Raw genomic sequence first — 20,036 nt, forward strand, 5'->3', positions numbered from 1 at the left:
GGCAGGGCCGTTGGACTCTGGAAGAATATCACAGCATTTTACACTAAAAAGTACCTGTCATGACAGGTGAAAACATTCCACTAAAAAGCTCAAAATAATTTTCTTATCACTAAAAAGTAATAATAAGAAAATAGATCAGTATGGAAGGAATGATAGAATGAATGAACTCCCAGGATTGAATCAAACACGAAAACGATGTAATGACAAAACGGAACAGTCGTTTAGGCTCCCATGGATCTTCCCTGTCGGGCCAGGGCATTACGGATTACGGAGCTTCGCTCATAAGCTCGACGAATGAATCGAAGGACCCCCAATTGGAAAAAAATGAACGCATTGTGGCAGCAAGTTTCAAGACGTTCAATACAACAGACATAGATGTAGTTGGTACCGCACAAGAAACTCAGCGGAAGGATTGGTTTTATGTGGAGTGTCAAATGGCGACAGTTGAGAAAAGCAAGCCCAGGAGCTGCATGACATAATAGATATATTATTTATTTTCAGACTAAGTCCGGAGTGCATAAAAGCCGCACACAGGTCGTGCAGTGCTTAAAAGTCTCAGTACTCAGTACATGGCTACACGTCGCCAATCACGCAGTTTGCGGAGAGTCCGCAAGAGGGTTCTCCACTTGATCGACCCACCTTGCTTCCTTATTCCCGTTGGATCCTTGTCGAGAACCATATTTTCATCGGATTACTGTCCGACATTCTGGCTACATGCACCCCACCATAGATCGTACCCAGCTCTTTCCTGAGCTGCTTAAGCGAAAAACGTACCCTTAAAGGAACTTTTGGTTACTTGGGGTTGGCATTGCTGGCAGATTCCTGTGTGCATCGTTGATTACTGTGGGCAACTCTGACGGATTCTTGTGGGCATCGCTAGCGGATTCCTGTGGGCATAGCATTCCTATGGGTATCGTGCGGGCATCGCTGTCAAATTTCTGTCAGCATCATTGGCGGATTCCTGTGAGCAACTCTGACGGATTCTTTTGGGAAACTGATGGATTCCTGAGGGCATCGATGGCAGATTCCTGTGGGCATCGCTGGAGGATTCCTGTGGGCATCGCCGGCGGATTCTTGTTGGAATTAGTTGCGAATTCCTGTGAGCATCGCTGGTTGAGTCCTTTAGGCATCGCTGGCGGCCTGCTGTGGGCTTCGTTGGTGTATTTCTATGGGCATGGCATTCCTATGGGCATCGTGCGGGCATTGCTGGCAGATTCTTGAGGGCATCGCTGGTGAATTTCTGTCGGCATCGCTAGACATTCCCGAAGGAATCTCTCTAGGATTCCCGAAGAAATAACTTCAGGATTCCCGAAGGCATCTTTCCAAGATTCCCGAAGGAATCCCTCCAGGATTCCTTTCAGGATTCTCCAAATCAAACAACCAACCATTAAAGCAAGCTACCAATTAACCAATCAACCAATCGTCCAACCAAAAATTCAAACAACCTATCAATCAACTAATCGGTCAATAAAACAACCTTCTAATCAACTAACCAACCAATAAAGCAACAAATAATCAAACAACCTACCAATCAGTCAAGCATGCTACCAATCGAACAATAAACCTGTCAAGCAATCAACCAATCCATCAAGCAACCCAATCAACCTTTAAGGCAATTAACAAAAAAAGCAACTAATCAATCAACCAACCATTCAAGCTCCAATCAACCAAGCAATCAATAAACCAAGAAACCAACCAGTCCACCATTCAAACAAGCTACCAATCAACCAACCAATCAATCAAGCAACCAATTAACCAGTCAATCAACTAACCAATCAAGCAATCTATTAATCAAAACGAATCAAGCAATCTATCAATCAACAATTGAGCAATCAACCATTCAACCCCACATCCAATCAATCAAGTAACAAATTAACCAATTAAGCAACTAATCAATCAACCAATCATACAGCTACCAATAAAAAAGCAATCAAACCAACTAACTAATTGACCAATCAAGCAACCAACTGATCCACTATTCAAGCAACCAACAAAACAACTAATCACCTAACCAGCCAGGCAACCAATCATTCAAGCAAGCTACCAATAAATCAATCAAGCAACCAAATCACCAATCAACCAACCAAATAACCAACGAATCAAGCAACCAACTAACCAATCGAGCAATCAACCATTCAAGCCCACTTCCAATCAATCAACCAACCCACCAATTAGACAGCCAACAATCAATCAAGCAACAAACCAATCATGCAATCAATTATTTAAGCAAGCTACCAAAGAACTAACCAACCAATAAACCAATTAGGCAACCTACCTATCAAGCAACTAACCAATCAACAAACCATTCAAGCGACTAACCAATCAACCAACCATTCAAGCAAGCTACCATTCAACCAACTATAACAAATCAAGTACCAACCAACCAATCATTCAACCATTCAAGCAAGCTATCAATCAATCAAGCAACCAACAGGGTGTCCATTCAAAATCGATTTTCAGATCCGGTTGGAGGAACTGATACTAAAATATCATAATAACGGATCTAAGCAAGAAATTAGCTATTTTTTATATTTATTTTATTATAGGGAGGACTAAGAAGTTCTAAGACCCATTCAATATGAATCAATACCAGTTTTGTCACATGCGGAATCGAAAGAATGAGAAACCGCAATAATTTCTAGTGGATTCTCATTCTAGAACAGAGAATCTCCAAAGCTGAGCCATCCTAGGGCTGTAAGTCTCGATCAATTAATTCAAGAAATTCCTATACAACTTTTGAAAGAATAAAAAAAGAAGAAACTTTAATTTTTCCTTGAAGTGACTTAGATTATCCTCTCAATTCCTTACGACAGGAATAATCTCGAATAATATTTTAAAAACAACTCTAGAATCTCTCGGAAATCTTTCAGAATTTTATTGATGTTCTTTAACCCTGGAAGACCCATATTTTTGTTCTCACTGCTTAAAAACACTTTCTTAAACCTAGTGCGTTAAAAAATCGAATTTTTAGAATTTTGTTCTGCAATATTTGTTTATTTGATTTATTTTTCATCTGACTCATTTGTGGTCTTAATGAACATTTAAAATTTTGACAAGGAATAACAAAGAAAACGTACTTCAAAAACCCCGATTAATCTACCTAGCGTTGGTGGTGCCTTTCTTGCATTTAGTTAAGACACCAACCTTATATGGGGCTTAAATGGTTCGATGTACCATTTTCTTCATAACTTTTAAACGCAATGACCGATCGTTTTCAAATTCAATAGTGATCAACAAGGCTTTGTCCCCTGTCGAATAAAACTTGTTGCGAGGAAATCGGTTAAGGATTACTATGCGAAAAGTTGTCTAATGTTTTTTCAAGCTTTTGTGCACACACATACACACGGACAGACAGACATGTGCTCAGTTCGTCAAGCTGAGTCGATGGGTATATAACACTATGGGTCTCAGAGGCTTCTATAAAAAATCCGTTTTCGGAGTGAAATGATAGCCTTTCGGTACAACTTTGTTGTACGAGAAAGGCAAAAAGAACAAACATCATCGTCTTGAACAGAGTCGTTATCTAAAGGACTGGGTCGAACTATTAAAATCAAACAGGTAAAAGAATACATTAAAAGTATTGCACATATAGAGGGAATGACGGCTTTGGCAGGTTTTGTTCTATTATTGGCAGGGGGTTTTCTATAACCAATTACACCCGATTCCAAGTCCGATTCTGTTTTTACACGGATTTTTTTTACACGGCCGTGTAAAAAAAATCCCACACAAAATTTTTGCAAAGTTGCCCCATTTTGCATGATTCGTCGAGAAATCATGAAACTTTTTTTACACGGATTTTCAAATTTTGAACTGAAAACTTTTTTTACACGGAACGCATCCCCCGTGTAAAAAAAGAATCGGGTGTATGCTGAAATCTGGCCTAAACATTAGGGTCTCGCCGACATTTCTCACCAACACGAACGCAGGTTCGTGGTTGCAAACAATCCCATTTGATTTTGCCGTGACAGCTGTTCGTGGTTGCAAACAAACCGAGTAAAAGTGTGAGTGAAACGTGCGTGTACGTACACGATCGCTGAAAGCCTAATTCTTTGCATATCAAAGAATGTTGTGGCCAAATTTCATAAAATTTGGTCAACAAAAACCCTCCTGACAATAATAGAACAAAACCTGCCAAAGCCGTCTTTTCCCCTATTTATCTGATAGGATCATGTTGTCCATATTCCATATCCAGGAACACGAAGTTCAAGATGAAGGAAAGCCCGACGTCGTATCACTCTAAATAATCATCACGTCATATTCACGTGAAAAATCACGCAACTGATCTGTCTTGAAAAAAGATATTTTAGTTACTAGATAAAGATTGTCGCTGTCGTCGCTGTCCGGAACATCTTTTGCTGGCGAGGATAGGGGAGCTAAATGTCAAAGAAGGAAAATCCATATACGATTTGACAGGTATGTACCACACATGTTTCGGACAGCAGAACAAAGGGAACCGAAGCGACAATCTTTATCTACCCAAGTAACCACCAAGCATTAATTAATGCATGTAATCGATCACAGATCAGCATATTAAATGCTAATTGCATTAGATCAGTTTTACGGATGTAAAGATGCATTTATTCATCGCCTGTCAAGCAATGTTACACTAGTTCAGCATTACGAATGCAGCGATGCATTACATGTGTTTTATTTCAACATGTCAAAGTAAAAAGGCACTATTTCGGTCGTAAAAGGGCCTTTTTCCACTTTAAGTCAACTTTAATGGCTGTATTATTTGCAAGCATATATAGCTCCATCACAGAGAAACAGACGTCTCACTCAACATATGTTCCATCGTACACCTTTTTAACGGTTTATTTAACTTTTTGTAGGTGGTCTATCGGCCACCGATGGCGTTTTCATCGATTTTGCTTGTTTTTGACGTTTGAACACTACCGCCATCTGGTTGCCGCTTGGCCACTCACCGGGATTTTAGCATTGGGCGACAATGTTTTCGTGACGATGATTTTGATTGCAATTTGTTCTAAGTGAGACGTCTGTTTCTCTGTGGCTCCATGGTTACTTGGGTAGTAACTAAAATATCTTTTGTCTTGAACAAACGACGATTGTTACGTGACGTTAGTAATGTTCATCTGAAATTCACGTAACTTTTACTAAAAATCTTGGTGAATATGTGTCCTATACACCCAGGTTTTTTTTTACACGGTTTGGTTTTGGTCGTTTAAGACCTTCAGCGTCAATGAAGCAATGAGTTAACCCCACCAAAAAATCACAAAAAATCAAAGGAAATTCAGAGGGTATTTAAAAAGTTGTAAAAGTTCAGGTTAACCGAGAAATTAATGAATTCCAACCGCGTAAAAAAAAACCTGGGTGTAGTGTCCCCTCCTGAGCGTAGATGTTGATGTCGGCAAGAATAGTCGGGGCATCAATTTTCTCCTTTCAGCAATTTTGCAACGAATACAGCTTGCGCGTTTGAACCGACCCGGTGACAAGCGCGGTGTCATCATCATCAATAGACATAGACCGCTGTCATCATTGAAACGCAGTATGAAAAAAATTATAGCCCAGGACTACAGTGACTATAATAACAGTGTCGTCAAGTGTCAGAATTGGAACAGAATCGTCTGTCAGTTCCATACGAATGCGCGTTCCAAACGAGCAGGAGACCTGTCAAACGTGCCACATGGCGTTACTCTTCTTATAGGACTCTACCCAGGACATCCTGGCTACGATCTGGCGATGGGCTAAACAATAGGATGTCAGTAGCCTGGTTTGAACGTCGTCGTTCGAGAGTTTCTAATGCCGATTTTTCAACACATTTAAAGTTTGAAAGTTTTCAGTAAAGTTGAATTTTCAAAGCTATGGAACTTATTCTTTAAGTTAGAAAAATATTCTGGATTAAAAAAAATCCTCATATTAAATAAAATTAATTAAAATTTTCTCAATTACCAAACATTTGATGATTAGAGGTTGGATCAAAAGATATTTTAGTTACCAGATAAAGATTTTCGCTTCGGTTCCCTTTGTTATTGTGTATCCGGAATAAATTTATACCGCTTTTTATACCGAAGTTGGATTTTTCTCCAGATACAGGCAACTTTCCCAACTTCGGAAGTAGTGCGCTGGATTCGCCTAAAGATGCGCTAAACAAAGCATCAATTAGTTTGACAAATAAAACTTCGGAAGAAAGTTCGATTCGGAAGTCCCGACTTCCGAATTCTAACTTGGTGCTACGCCGACAATATGCTGTCCAAAACATGAGTGGTAACTAACTGTCAAATCGTATGTATTTTTCCTTCATTGACATTTGGATCCCCTATCCTCGCCAGCAAAAGATGTTCCGGACAGCGACGACAGCGACAATTAGGCTTTCAGCGATCGTGTACGTACACGCACGTTTCACTCACACTTTTACTCGGTTTGTTTGCAACCACGAGCAGCTGTCACGGCAAAATCAAATGGGATTGTTTGCAACCACGAACCTGCGTTCGTGTTGGTGAGAAATGTCGGCGAGACCCTAATGCATTGCAAACATGTTTATCTTGTAACTAAAATATCTTTTGTTGGATCCATTAGTGGAATATACTATAGATTCTACTATCTATACTTTTGCCTTTATTGCTTTAAAAGCTTAATTTTAACGTGACACTTTTTTTCTTGATGGCATCCCCGGCAAACTCTAGTACTGCACTCTCAACAAAACGTCGTCGGCCGTCTTGTCATCGTTCGTTTGCCGCGGTGCGTTTTCGTAGATGCGGATTTCTTCGTGTCGTGAGTGCATGCAGAAAAATTATTGTAACAATCTTCAGTGTTTGTTCCGGGAGTGCGACATAAAGTGGGTGAAATTTGTAAAGTGGTTTGTCCGGTTTCGTGCGTGAGTTTACCGGGTGTGTGCGTTGTGCGAGTTTAGAATACAGAGGAAGAAAATGTGCCTCCGCATTCCGAGGTGAAAATCGTAACAGAAATCTGCTGGAATTTACGCTTTTTCTTCCGGGCGACGATTCGGAAGAAAGCAACACAACGAACGAGAAGAAAAAGAAGAAGACTCGAAAGGCTTCTGCTTGCCGTGCCTCCGTCCAGTGCTTGTGAGGCTGCCTGGATTCTGCTGAGCAAAGAAGTTCGCGAATTTTTGTTTGCGAGAGGCCAAGGTGCCGACAAATTCCCGGCTAGAGTGTGGATTAAATAGCCGGGTAAACGACAGGAAGTAACCTGAAACGAATTTGGATATTTTTACTCGAGGTGTCATTAGATTACGGTAAGTGCCATTTATCAATTTTCGATTTTTTCCGTCCATCTTCTATGTGGCTTTTGTTTTTCGGTACAAAAAAAACGGTATGATGATTGTGTTTCTTGGAAAATTGTTGTTATGATTCCGTTCGTGACTATTGAAATACCTTCATATTGATAATAAGGTTGGGTAATGTGGCTCTGGTTAATATTGTGCAATCTTTTTGATTTCCATTGACAATAGTCCGTCGATGACCCAACCAGGTTTCGAGAATAGGCAAATCATCTTACGTTCACTTCAGTTTGTGGATGGCACTATGGGTCAAAGCTAAAATTGCAAAATCAAACACAAAGTCTTGTGCATCTAAAGTCTGTATTTTCTTAGTTAAATTTCCAAGTCTATCATTCAATTTCTGACGAGCCTGCGAACTATTTTAAAAGAGTAGGGAATGCACCTGTCTAGCGTACTGGTTTTGTGGGATCAATCCCCACCGAAGGTGTTACCCTCCAATATCTTTTCCGAACTAAATCTACCACATGTTGTGCATATGCATAAATCGAGTTTCAGTAATAGTAATTTTAAAAGAGTTGATATTAGTCACATAACACATGCCAGAGGTATTCAACTTACGCCACAAACTTCCAAAGAATGACCCACAGTAACGCGCATCATACTCAATGGTGTGACGTTTCGCAGTCAGCTTTGCCCTATGAAGTTGATAAAGAGGAAAACATGACGTCCGGGACCCATAGATACTGCTTCGGCTTAAATTTAGAATCACGGCACAGAAAATGACGACGACGACACACTTTTACGCTTGTTTTCCCAAAGTTGCAAAATAAGAGAACGATACAAAACTCCTGAATGCCGAACTGAACGAAAGTGTTGAACCCACGTTCGTCCTTGTTGACTACCACTCGGAATGGAACGCGTTGGAGTTAAAATTGAATCCCCGTTCGGCTGACTCGAGAAGATTTTTGTTTTGCTGTTTCAGCATTTTCAGTTTTTTACTTGGACTTATGAAGCAAGCAACAGCACTTATGCAAATGGTCGAGCGGCACTTGCATAATGAGAAAAGATGTGCCCAAGATTCATTCTTTCGGAGTCCAACTTTTACGATTGGATGCTTGATGACTTGTTGTGAAATCGTTTTCTCGTTCAGAGCGGTTCAGAGGAATAGCGTAAAAATTCAAACAAAAACTCTGATCTTATTAATTTGATTAACCGCCTTAAATTTGGGGTTCAATGATTTTGTTTCGGATGTTTGTAATGGGATGCCGCTTCAATGATCATTCCTTTTCTTCAACAGCTTCATAATCCAACTGAACTGGAACTTAGCCTGATTGTAAACCTAGTATTTTATTAATATTTCCACAGTTACTAATGAAAAGCTTTTCTATGCCTGTCATTGCATGAATATTGTTGGAATATGTATTGGATAATCTGCGATCTAAGTGGTTGTCTAATTTAGTATACCATATAGTGTAACCTGGAGCACCCTTAGTAACCATGGTTTAGTAAATCCAAACGGGATCAATAAATTTACATTCTTTATTCAGACTTTGATCAACACGCAAGTATTTTATTTCCACTCCACTCCATTACTAGTAATATGTGGATACAGTATGCCCACAAAGTGTGAAAACATGCTAGATCAGAATCTTGCTAAATGAAGACGATTATTATTACAGATATAAAATATATATAGTGTTGTACGCAATTTTGTTAAGTAAACAGCTGCTTAAAATATAAATCCAATGTCATGGTGAATACGATGTTTGGAATCAAACAGAAGATTGACTTAATCACGAATTGCAAATAATCTGTACAACAGCAAAGAAACATAAGCCTCTAGGTGAAAGAAAATGAATAGAAAATAAAACCTCTAGAACAGCGGTTCTCAGCCTTTTTCTTCAGATGTACCCCTTCGGACTTCTGCGTTAATTAAGGTACCCCGTATTTTTTCTGCTGTAAATGAAAATAAGCGTACATAAGATATATGAAAAACTGATCTGAAAACTAACGCGATATATAGCACTCCATAAATTAGGTTGACATTTCCTTTATTCCGTGGAAAATTCCAATTCAAAGAGAATTTATACAAGTTTCCTACAAGCCTTCTCTGACAATTGGTGGCTTCCGAATCTCTTGAAGGAAGGCTTCAGAGCCTCTTGAAATGCGGGTTTCGAGCCACTTAAAAGGAGACTTCTGAGTTTTTTGAGCGTATGCTTGACTAAAGAATTCCGAGCCTCTTCAAGAGAAGCTTCCGGGCCTCTTGAAAGGCGGCTTTCAAGCTTCTTGAAAGGGAGCTCCAGAGTATTTTGATAGTAGGCTCTCCAAGCCTCTTGTAAGAAGAATTTCGTGCCTCTTGAAGGGAAGTTTCCGAGCCTTTTGAATGTCGGCTTCCGTGTCCCTTGATGGGATTCTTCCGAGCCTCTCGAAGGAAGGCTTCCGATCCTCTCAAAGTGAGGCTTCCGAGCATCTCGACGGGAGGCTTCAAACCCTCTTGAGAGGCGGAGGAGACTTCTGAGCCTTTTAAAAAGAGGCTTCTGAACCTCTTGAAAATATGCTTCCAAGCCTCTTGAAAGAAGAATACCGAGCCTCTTGATAGGAGGCTTCCGAATCTCTTGAGGGCATCTTGTAGGGAGGCTTCAGAGCCTCTGGAAAGGCTTCATTCGAGCCATTTAAAAGGAGGCTCCTGTACATCTTGAAAGTACGTTTCCAAGCCTCGCGAAAGTAGTCAAGTCACTTGAAAGGAGGCTTCCGAGCCACTTAAAAGGAGGCTTCTGAGCCTCTTAAAAGGACGTCTCTTAGCCTCTTGAAAGTAGGCGTCCAAGCCTCTTGAAGGGAGGCTTCCGAGCCACTTTGAAAGGAGGCTTCCGAACCTCTATAAAGGAGGCTTCGAGTTGCTTGGATGGAAGCTTCCGAGAAGCGTAGAAGGATGCTTCCAATTCTCTGGCAATGAAGCAACAGAGCTTTTTGGAAAAATGCCTTCATGCCTCTCAAATGAAGCATGTTGTCAACATATTATTCAATATTTTGTTTCGAATAGGTAGATTGCATTGAAGATTTTTATAATTTGTTCGTTCAACGTTTTGACTTTTTGATCATTTGTCGCACAGCCTATAATATGCTAGCTTTGGAGGGCAGTATCACCACATTAGAGAGGGCCCTTGGTAAGATGCGCGGCTACAAAGCAGGACCATGCTGAGGGTGGCTGGGTTCGATTCCCGGTGCCGGTGTAGATAATTTTCGGATTGGAAATTGTCTCGACTTCCCTGGGCATAAAAGTATCATCGTGTTAGCCTCATGATATACGAATGCACAAATAGTAACTTGGCTAAGAAACCTCGCAGTTAATACAGTCAAACCTCCATGAGTCGATATTGAAGGGACCATCGACTCATGGAAATATCGAGATGAGGAATAGCAAATCTGTGGAAAGCCGTTTGAAGGGACCATCACAGTAACCCAGAAAATATTTTTTAATATGGCATAATTTGCTTCCATGAGTCGATATCGAGTCATAGAACATCGACTCATGGAGGTTTGACTGTAACTGTGAAAGTGCCTAATGAAGCTATGAGGCGGCAATGTCCCAGTGGGGGATGTAATGCCAATAAAGAAGAAGAAGAAGAAGAAGAAGAAGATCACCACATCATATATTTATACAATACACCCAGATTTTTTTTACACGGTTGGAATTCATTAATTTCTTGGTTAACCTGAATTTTCACAGCTTTTTAAATACCCCCTGAATTTTCTTTGATTTTTTGTGATTTTTTTCGTGGGGTTAACTCATTGTTTCATTGACGCTGAAGGTCTTAAACGACTAAAACCAAACCGTGTAAAAAACCTGGGTGTACAATGTTCTGATATAAAAAAAATTCATAATTATCAATAAGTTTCGATTTGAATTGTTATAATGTAATACATCCGCCATTAAGCTTTCTTATCCGAGGTACCCCCTGGGGCTAGCGAAGGTACCCCCAGGGGTACATGTACCGCAGGTTGAGAACCGCTGTTCTAGAAGATGGAAAATAATGAAAATATTAACCCTCTACAACCCAAATTTGTTTTAGTCCGAAATTGCTTTTTAAAATCGATCTGAACACGTTTTGGACAATTTTTTAATTTTCAATTTTATCAATTTCACATTTTGATTTCTTGGAATTTTGTTTTCTTTTAGTTATTCATCCAATAAACCAATTGTTTGAATCTCATCATCTTTTTTTGATTTTACAATATAAAAATTCTCATCTAAAGTCCACTAATTGCAATTTTTAGATTTTCAGAGTTGTTTTTTTTTTGTTTTTCGTGTATGACGTGGGATAAATGTTTTGGAGTGTACAATTCAGCACTATAGCCTTCTATTGAATAAGGTTGTTGTGGAAAAATACTAAACTACAAATATTTTACTCTTCAAGAGTATTCGAGCCAAAACATAGAAGAACAAAAAATTAATCAATTGTTATTTTTTATCATTGAGTAGAATTTAGATAATTAAGCGGTCTTGGGCGGTAGAGGAAGTAGTTGTTGAAGTTGAAGTAGAAGTAGAACTAAACAATACCTAACAATTTGTTAAAACAAAAGTTTATTTTTGAAGCACACAGATTCATCCATGTGTCCAACATGGCTTGCATAAAGTTTTTTTTTCACGAGATGCCAATAGGTTCTCATCTTACAATATATAAAAATCAGTTGAGTTTTTTTTTGTTGTAGTCTGGTTGACCGATTTGCAAGATTTTTGCACTAGGAGAGTAGGGGTTATTTAGCCAACAGGGAAGGAGGTTTTCTAGCCAATATATATTTGAAGATAAAATGCAATCCTTTGTTGAATTATTAGCTCCGCATTGGCTTATATTTATATGATGAAGCAATGTTTAATTTTGTAGGTTTTCAAAGTTTAGATAGTTATGTCTGCATATTGTTGGTTTTTTTTTATTTTCTCATAATTACATTGATCGAATTTGAATTACAACTACTCACTTATTGTGGCAACATGAGCATCGATGAGCGGAGTGATATCGGAATGTTGAAATGGACCATTACCGTCAGACACACTTTTCGGGTTTCTCTCTGCATAATTCTAAAATACCTAAATAGATTTATTCATTCTACTAGTATGTATATGATACTTTTAATGTGTCATCATATCAAGGATTAGACGTTTAATCAGATATACAACATGAATAAAAATATGAAAATTATATCAAAATGATGGGTGTTACAAGTTACCTCTTCTGCGGGGTGACTTTCAACACTTTTTTGAATTCAATCATAACATGTTTTAGAACAACTTAATCGTAATGATTTTTGATCCTGGGTCATCCTCCAACGCTTTCAATCCAGGGGCCATAGCTGAAGGAGCCAGTACCGCTCTTTGCCTTTCTCGTACAACAAAGTTGTACTGAAAGGTTATCATTTCACTTGTAGAACGAACTTTATATAGAAGGTCCAGAGACCCATAGTGTTACACTGATAATAATTGTGTAGTAGAACCGTCAACATAAACATGTTCGTCATTACTATGAATCAAATTAGTTGGTCTTACCATGATGATTTTCAGTTCTTAATCAATCGGTTCTTTTCAGAACCTTAATTTTCCAAAAGCAAAGTTTGAGCAGAATACATTTTCATCAAGGACAAATCAGCATCGTTTGGCGACAGCGGAAATTGATTTCGGCAGCAGAATCCCAAGCGCGCGTCGGACTATTGAGTGGTTGCTGTTACTGATTCGGAAGGCGCATTATTTATATTTTTATATTATTCGGTTCTTCTCAGGACCCAACATTCTTTAAAAGGGAAGGTTAAGGAAGAATTTGGTTCAAAGTGAAAATTAATTGCTTGGCAATCGCAGGAAGTTTCCGTCCGTAGCAAGCGTCGGAGGGAGATGTTGCCGCATGGATGACATCAGTATCAGTAATGTAAAATTTTATTTCAAGGTACTGATTTGGTTTTGTTGCTATTAGTGTTCGGAAAGGCGCTTTATGCAGGCCTGGTAACGAGTCACTTTTTAGTGACTGGGTCACTTTTTTCGGGTCAGTCACTAAAAAGTCTCGTTACTATTTTCAACTATTTTGGAACTATTGACTAGGTTTCGTTAAAAACAATGAAATTAAAAATGATGAAAAATTTGAATATTCATGACGGACATGAAATGACGGATTTAGAAAAAAATACCACTTAGTACAAAAACTGTAAGCTTTCTAGTGACTACAAATTTGCTCTGAATCTCGGTGTTCTTATTAGATTTCTATTAGCTCGATTGATTGAAGGGGTTTTGTGTCACAGTGATGCAATTGGGTATATAGTGATGCAAGCAGGATGGGTACAGGGTATTGTGATTTTAAATATATTCAGAAGGCTAATAGCAGACTCTGCTTATTTTGAAACCTCTTTTGAAACTATTAAACTTTACACCTTGTTGCGGGAGATTCCAGAATTCGCCGATTCTTTCAGCAGACAGACAAATTAATTTGTCAATGGTCAGCTACAAAGCTGTTATAAAATGTTTATTAAATATAATATTTACATTAATATACAGATTTGATTTTCACTTAGTTATTCGGTGTTAGAATTACAGAGCTCAATTGACTCCTACTGTTCAGATACCTCCTCACATAACAACTATCGGTGTCTGTATGAAATCACAGCTATAAAGCTTGTTCTAGGGGTGTTAAAGTTTTTTGGCATACTAATTCAAACTTAAGATGCGATATAAAGCGCAACACACCTTATCAACTGAACTGTTTAGTATTCCGATTTATCTTTTCAATAAAATTCTGATATTTTCATCTGAATCCTACACAATTTTAGATACATTTTCTGTTCTATCGGGGAAATCATTAGTGAGCGATGGCCTGATCTAATGGTATACAAAACCAACAAGTTTTTCAGTTTTTTTCTGTAACAAATATGTTTACTCACAAATATATATATTTTAATACATACGATTTTTTTCAATCAAAATGAAAAAAAATAAATCATTGCTTGTTACTGCAAAGCACTTTGGGAGTAGAATACTTATTACGTAAAAGATCCCTCATAGACGGATTTATTCAATTTTTACTTTCGTAAGTAGCAAAATGAATGGTCTCTCGTCATCTGTTCCGATAAATACCAGTGGCGTCGCGTAACCTCACTTTTTACCTGTGCACTGACACAAAAAATGAAAATTATGGTATTTTGACAGCTCGAATGGGAAATAAAATTATCAGACTCGTTTAAACTTATCGAAATCTAGTTATTGTATGCATTTCCGCACACCTATTCCTCAAATTTAAACCCAGTGCACAGGTAGATTGAGGTTAGGGAAACGCCACTGATAAATACTTTTAAAACATCCAAGATCATATTCTGATGACAATTTAGACATTCGAGACTGCCTATACTTTGGATATTCCATCAAGAAAAATCGTGAATTTTTTAAGATTTTTATTATTTTTAGTTTGATTTACCGATTGGTAGCTCAAACTGATGTCAGAAATGTCAGAAAAGTTGCATTTTCACAAAGAAGCGAAGATTTTCCGAATAAGTTTGAACCCATAATAAACTTTGTTGTACCTTATTTGTATGACTTGCCTCAAATTGTGTTTTCCAGTTGTAAAAATGAATGCAAAAATAAATATTAAGAAGAAAACAAAACAATCTCATCAGATTTTGTTTTTCATAAAACGAACTATTCCATTTAATTCCATCACTTTGTAAACATTGATCAGTGTCTCATACTTGACTCAACTTGAGAGACTAAAAACTTCAGTACCGTCATTACTGTTGAGATCGAAATACTTATACTTGTAGAGAATGCAAAGTAATGGAATTAAATAATTCATTACAAGTGAAGACGCTAAATAAGCACACAATTTTCTTCGTCGGATTTGTTGAATAATGTTTTGGCAAAACGTATTTTTTGCAGAACTTATTGCCCCTTCAAATTGGAATTTTTGACCAAAAGATATTAGAGGGAGATATAATTTTTGAAAATTATTTGTATTGGCCTTATTAACTTCATATAAAAGTCAATTTTTGTCACTGCAAATGAAATTCAAAGTCACTATTTGGTCACTTTTTTGCAGCTGAAAGTCACTATTTGGTCCCCTTTTTCCGCCAGTGTTGGTCACTAAAGTCACTATTTTAAGCGGCATTGGCCGCTACCAGCCTTGGCTTTATAAATAATAATTCGGTTCTTTTCAGAACTACAATTTTACAAAAGAGAAGGTTCATACATTCCACGTCGAGCATCCGAGCGAGACGGTTGTAAGTCCGCGTACGGTCTGCTTCTCTTTTGGTTTTTTTCCTGAAGTACAGGTAGAGGTTTTTTCCGAAAGTGTTTTGAAGCATAGTGCTTGAGTGGAAGTGGTGCTTAGCTGAAGCAGTTAAGTAGCCATTTCGTTGCTTTTGCAAGACAACGCAAAGTTTTGCAGTTTCTTCGGCGTCCATCGCAGGCGCAGGCATCATCGCCCCACGCCGACAGTCATCACATCATCCATCGTGCGTCTCCACCAACACAGACGCTGCCGTCCTGCCACCATCCATCCACCCAGTTGCAGTGTTGTCTGCGGCAAGAACACCAACAACAGCGTGGTTCGCTTCGACCGCACCACCGCCCCGGCGATTGTCCATCCAGTCAGTGTGTGCTGCCAGAACCGTTAGCCGGCGACACAGCAGTGTGAACGCAAGTATTCACTTGAGCTCCCTCTCTTCTCCATCTTATTGGAATAGTTTTTTCCTTTTTCTTTAACTCGTCTTCCCCTCTCATTAATTTGTGTGTATGTGTGTTTTTTTTTCTGTCCTTGTGATAAGTGTTTAGTTTTAAAATAAATTGTGCCTCGCTGCAGCGGCGCATTTCGTGTCCGCAATGCGCGAAGGCGAAGTTGGCGGGGGTACTTCGTATTCCATGTCAGATTCGTTGCATTCGGGTGTTCCAAACCAAAATGAAATGGACACCAGCAACGCTAAAATTTCCTCTACGAGCCCCCGTCCCAAGGTCTACCCTCACGACTCTAGTGGGCCGTATGTTGTTTTCTTTCGACCCAAAGGCAAACGTTTGAATATCAGCCAGATCAGCAAAGATCTGGAAAAGCGATTTTCGTCTGTCACGACCATTGACATGGTTGGGTCCAGTAAACTCCGTGTCACGGTCAGTGATCGCAAACAGGCCAACGAGATTGCCACCTGTGAGCTTTTCACTCTCGAATATAGGGTGTATTTACCGTCAGCAGTGTGTGAGATCGCGGGGTGGTGACGGAGGGAAGTATGACATGCGACGATTTGAAACAAGGTTTCGGTCGTTTCAAGAACGTTTCTTTGCCTCCTGTTGCGATACTGGATTGCAAACAAATGTATTCGGTGTCGCAGGAGGGAGAGAAGCGGAGTTATTCCCCGTCTGACTCTTTCTGCGTCACTTTTTCCGGGTCCGCATTGCCTGACTACGTAGTGATTGGCAAACTTCGTCTACCTGTTCGGCTGTATGTACCGAAGGTGATGAATTGTGTTAATTGCAAGCAGCTGGGCCACACCGCTCAGTACTGCTGCAATAAACCTCGCTGTGCATCATGCGGAGAGAAGCATGTGGAGGGCGCGTGCAAGACGGCACCGAAATGTGTCTATTGTAACGAAAGCCCTCCACATGCTCTTGAAGCTTGCCCAACGTACATACAGCAGCGAATCCACCAGAAGCGTTCTCTTAGCAGCGTTCTCGGCGAAGTTACGCCGAAATGTTGAGGAAGGCCGCTCCTCCACTCGTTTCTGACACCATCTACTCGTCTCTTCCTTTGGACGATCAAGGTAGCTCTGACTCCGAGGTTGGAAATGGAGTTCCCTTTGTTTTCAATGGCTCAACGAGGAAGAGAATAAAACAGAGCCAGCGACCCTCAAAAAAGCCTAGAAAACAGCCTCAAAGTGAGCCCCAATCCAACATGGTCAAATTCAAAGCGGGTGGAAATACTCAAAAACGTTCAACTTTTGTGGTTTCACATCGGGATGATCGAGAGTTTCCACCGCTTCCAGGAACATCTAAAATCCCAGATGCCCCATTTTTGCGATTTCTCAGCCAGAAAGAGAGCATACAGAGCGAGCAGAAGAACTCCCGAGCGCTCCAATGTTCACACTTTCTGGCATCGTGGAGCTCATCCTCAACTTCTTTGATGCTTCCGACCCCGTGAAGAACATGGTCAAAACTGTTCTTCCTATTCTGACTCCTCTCCTGAAGCAGCTGGCTTCGAAAATGCCCCTCCTCGAGTCATTTGTATCCTTCGATGGCTAATTTAGTCAATAAGGGTAACATGATTTCGATTCTACAGTGGAACTGTCGAAGTATTCTTCCAAAATTAGATATTTTTAAATTTTTAGTTAACAAATTACAATGCGATGCTTTTGCTTTATGTGAAACATGGCTAACACCAGATGTGAACCTTCATTTTCCTGATTTCAACATAATCCGCCGCGATCGGGCAAATCGATATGGAGGGTTGCTTTTAGGATCAAAAACAGCACTCCTTCTATAGAGTCGATCTTGCGCCGATGTCTGGCACCGAAGCTGTCGCATGTCAGGTGACTATTCGAGGAAAAGACCTCAGTATCGCCTCGATATATCTTCCTCCAAACACCGCGATATCTCGAAGAGATCTCGCACATCTGCTCGGTTATGCCCGAGCCACGGTTGCTCTTGGGAGATTTTAACTCCCACGGAACAGGCTGGGGGAACTGTACGACGACAACCGTTCATCAATGATATACGACCTCTGCGACGACTTCAATATGTCAATTTTGAATACAGGAGAAGTTACACGAGTGGCTCCTCCAGCAAGAGATAGCCGTCTAGATCTTTCCATTTGTTCGAGCTCATTATCGTTGGACTGTACTTGGAAGGTGGTCCAAGATCCCCATGGTAGTGATCATTTGCCGATCGAAGTTTCGATTTCCAATGGACATAAGCAATCTGCTTCCATCGATCTATCATATGACCTCACGAAGCACATCGATTGGGGCAATATGCGGACGCCATCAGCGATGGCATACAGTCTATAGAAGCACTTCCCCGCGGGAAGAGTACAAGTTTCTATCGCAGTTGATTCTTGAAAGCGCTCTTCAGGCACAACGTCGGCCGGTGCCAGGAGCTTCGGTTCGTAGGAAACCCTACAGTCCGTGGTGGGACATCGAGTGTACGCAACTTTATCGCGAGAAATCCGCCGCGTTCAAAGAATTTCGGAAACACGGGGCGATCGTTCTTCACAAACGATACACTGCGCTCGAAATCCAGTTCAAGAAACTGGTCAAAGTGAAGAAGCGCGGATATTGGCGCACTTTTGTTGAAGGTTTATCGCGCGAGACTTCAATGAAAACTCTGTGGACCGTCGGGAGAAGAATGCGCAACGCGTCGTCCGTAAACGAAGATCGTGAAAGCTCGTCGCGGTGGATACTTGACTTCGCAAAGAAAGTTTGTCCGAATTCGGTACCGGTGAGGCGAGAGCTACGTGATGCTTTTGCTGCTAGGGATGATATGGATCGCCTCTTTTCGATGATTGAATTCTCACTTGCTCTCCTTTCATGTAACAATTCCGATCCAGGGATGGATAGAATAAGGTTCAATTTGCTTAAAAACCTTCCAGACGTCACGAAGAGGCGCCTATTGAACTTGTTCAATCAGTTACTGGAGTGCAACATTGTTCCGGATGATTGGAGGGAAGTGAGGGTGATAGCCATCCAGAAGCCCGGAAAACCCGCGTCGGATTGTAACTCGTATCGCCCCATCGCGATGCTGTCATGTCTTCGGTAGCTGTTGGAGAAGATGATTCTCTTCCGGCTAGACAAATGGGTTGAATCGAATAGTTTGTTGTCAGATACACAATTTGGTTTCCGCAGGGGCAAGGGAACGAACGACTGCCTTGCGTTACTTTCAGAAATTCAACTAACTTTCGCTAAAAAAGAGCAAATGGGCTCAGTATCAAATGGGCTTTTAATTCAGTTTGCGTCGATGTCTTATCTGACAAACTCCACGAGTGTGGACTTTCACCACTTAGAGTAGCGTATGAGTTTTTCTCATGGTGACTCGGCAGCTTCACGAATTAGCTACATGGGTCTCCCTCAGGGCTCATGTTTGACTTGCTCCTTTACAACTTTTACGTCGAAGGCATTAATGAATGTCTCATGCCAAATTGCTCGTTGAGGCAGCTTGCAGATGATTGTGTTGTATCCGTTTCGGGGCCAACCGCAGTCCATTTGCAAGGACCGTTGCAAGATACTCTGGACAATTTGTCTACTTGGGCCTTAAAGCTGGGTATCGAATTCTCTCCGGAGAAAACTGAGATGGTTGTCTTTTCAAAAAAAACATTAGCCGGCAAAGTTCCTGCTCCAACTGATGGGTAAGACAATCACTCATAGCATGTCTTCTAAATACCTCGGGGTCTGGTTCGACTCGAAATGTACCTTCGAAGCACATTGCGTATCTGACACAAAAATGCCAGAAACGGATCAACTTCATGCGATCAATAACCGGAACATGGTGGGGAGCGCATCCCTGAAGATCTTATGACGTTGTATAGAACAACCATTTTGTCGGTCCTCGAATACGGTAGTTTCTGCTTCCAGTCCGCGGCTAAAACACACATGCTGAAGCTTCAAAGGATTCAGTACCGCTGTCTCCGTATCGCGTTAGGATGTATGAATTCGACACATACGATGAGCTTGGAAGTACTTGCGGGAGTACTGCCACTAACAGATCGTTTCGCGGAATTATCGCTCCGGTTCCTCATCCGCTGTGAGGTTTTCAATCCATTGGTCATTGACAACTTCGAGAAGCTGCTCGAACAAAACCCTCAATCTCGATTCATGAGTATTTACCACT

General features: G+C 40.4%; 1 protein-coding gene across 2 annotated transcripts in view; it reads left to right on the plus strand.

Annotated features, from left to right (window-relative positions):
• The first annotated feature begins 6,688 nt into the window (after positions 1–6,688).
• Positions 6,689–20,036, plus strand: part of LOC134211365 (ubiquitin carboxyl-terminal hydrolase 47) — a 62,632-nt gene continuing 49,284 nt past the window's right edge. For both annotated transcript variants that reach the window (XM_062688154.1, XM_062688156.1), the window contains exon 1: positions 6,689–7,216. The gene's annotated coding sequence lies outside the window, so the exon portion shown is untranslated. The remainder of the gene's footprint in view (positions 7,217–20,036) is intronic.

Source organism: Armigeres subalbatus, chromosome 2, assembly GCF_024139115.2.
Source record: "Armigeres subalbatus isolate Guangzhou_Male chromosome 2, GZ_Asu_2, whole genome shotgun sequence".
Lineage (NCBI taxonomy): Eukaryota > Metazoa > Arthropoda > Insecta > Diptera > Culicidae > Armigeres > Armigeres subalbatus.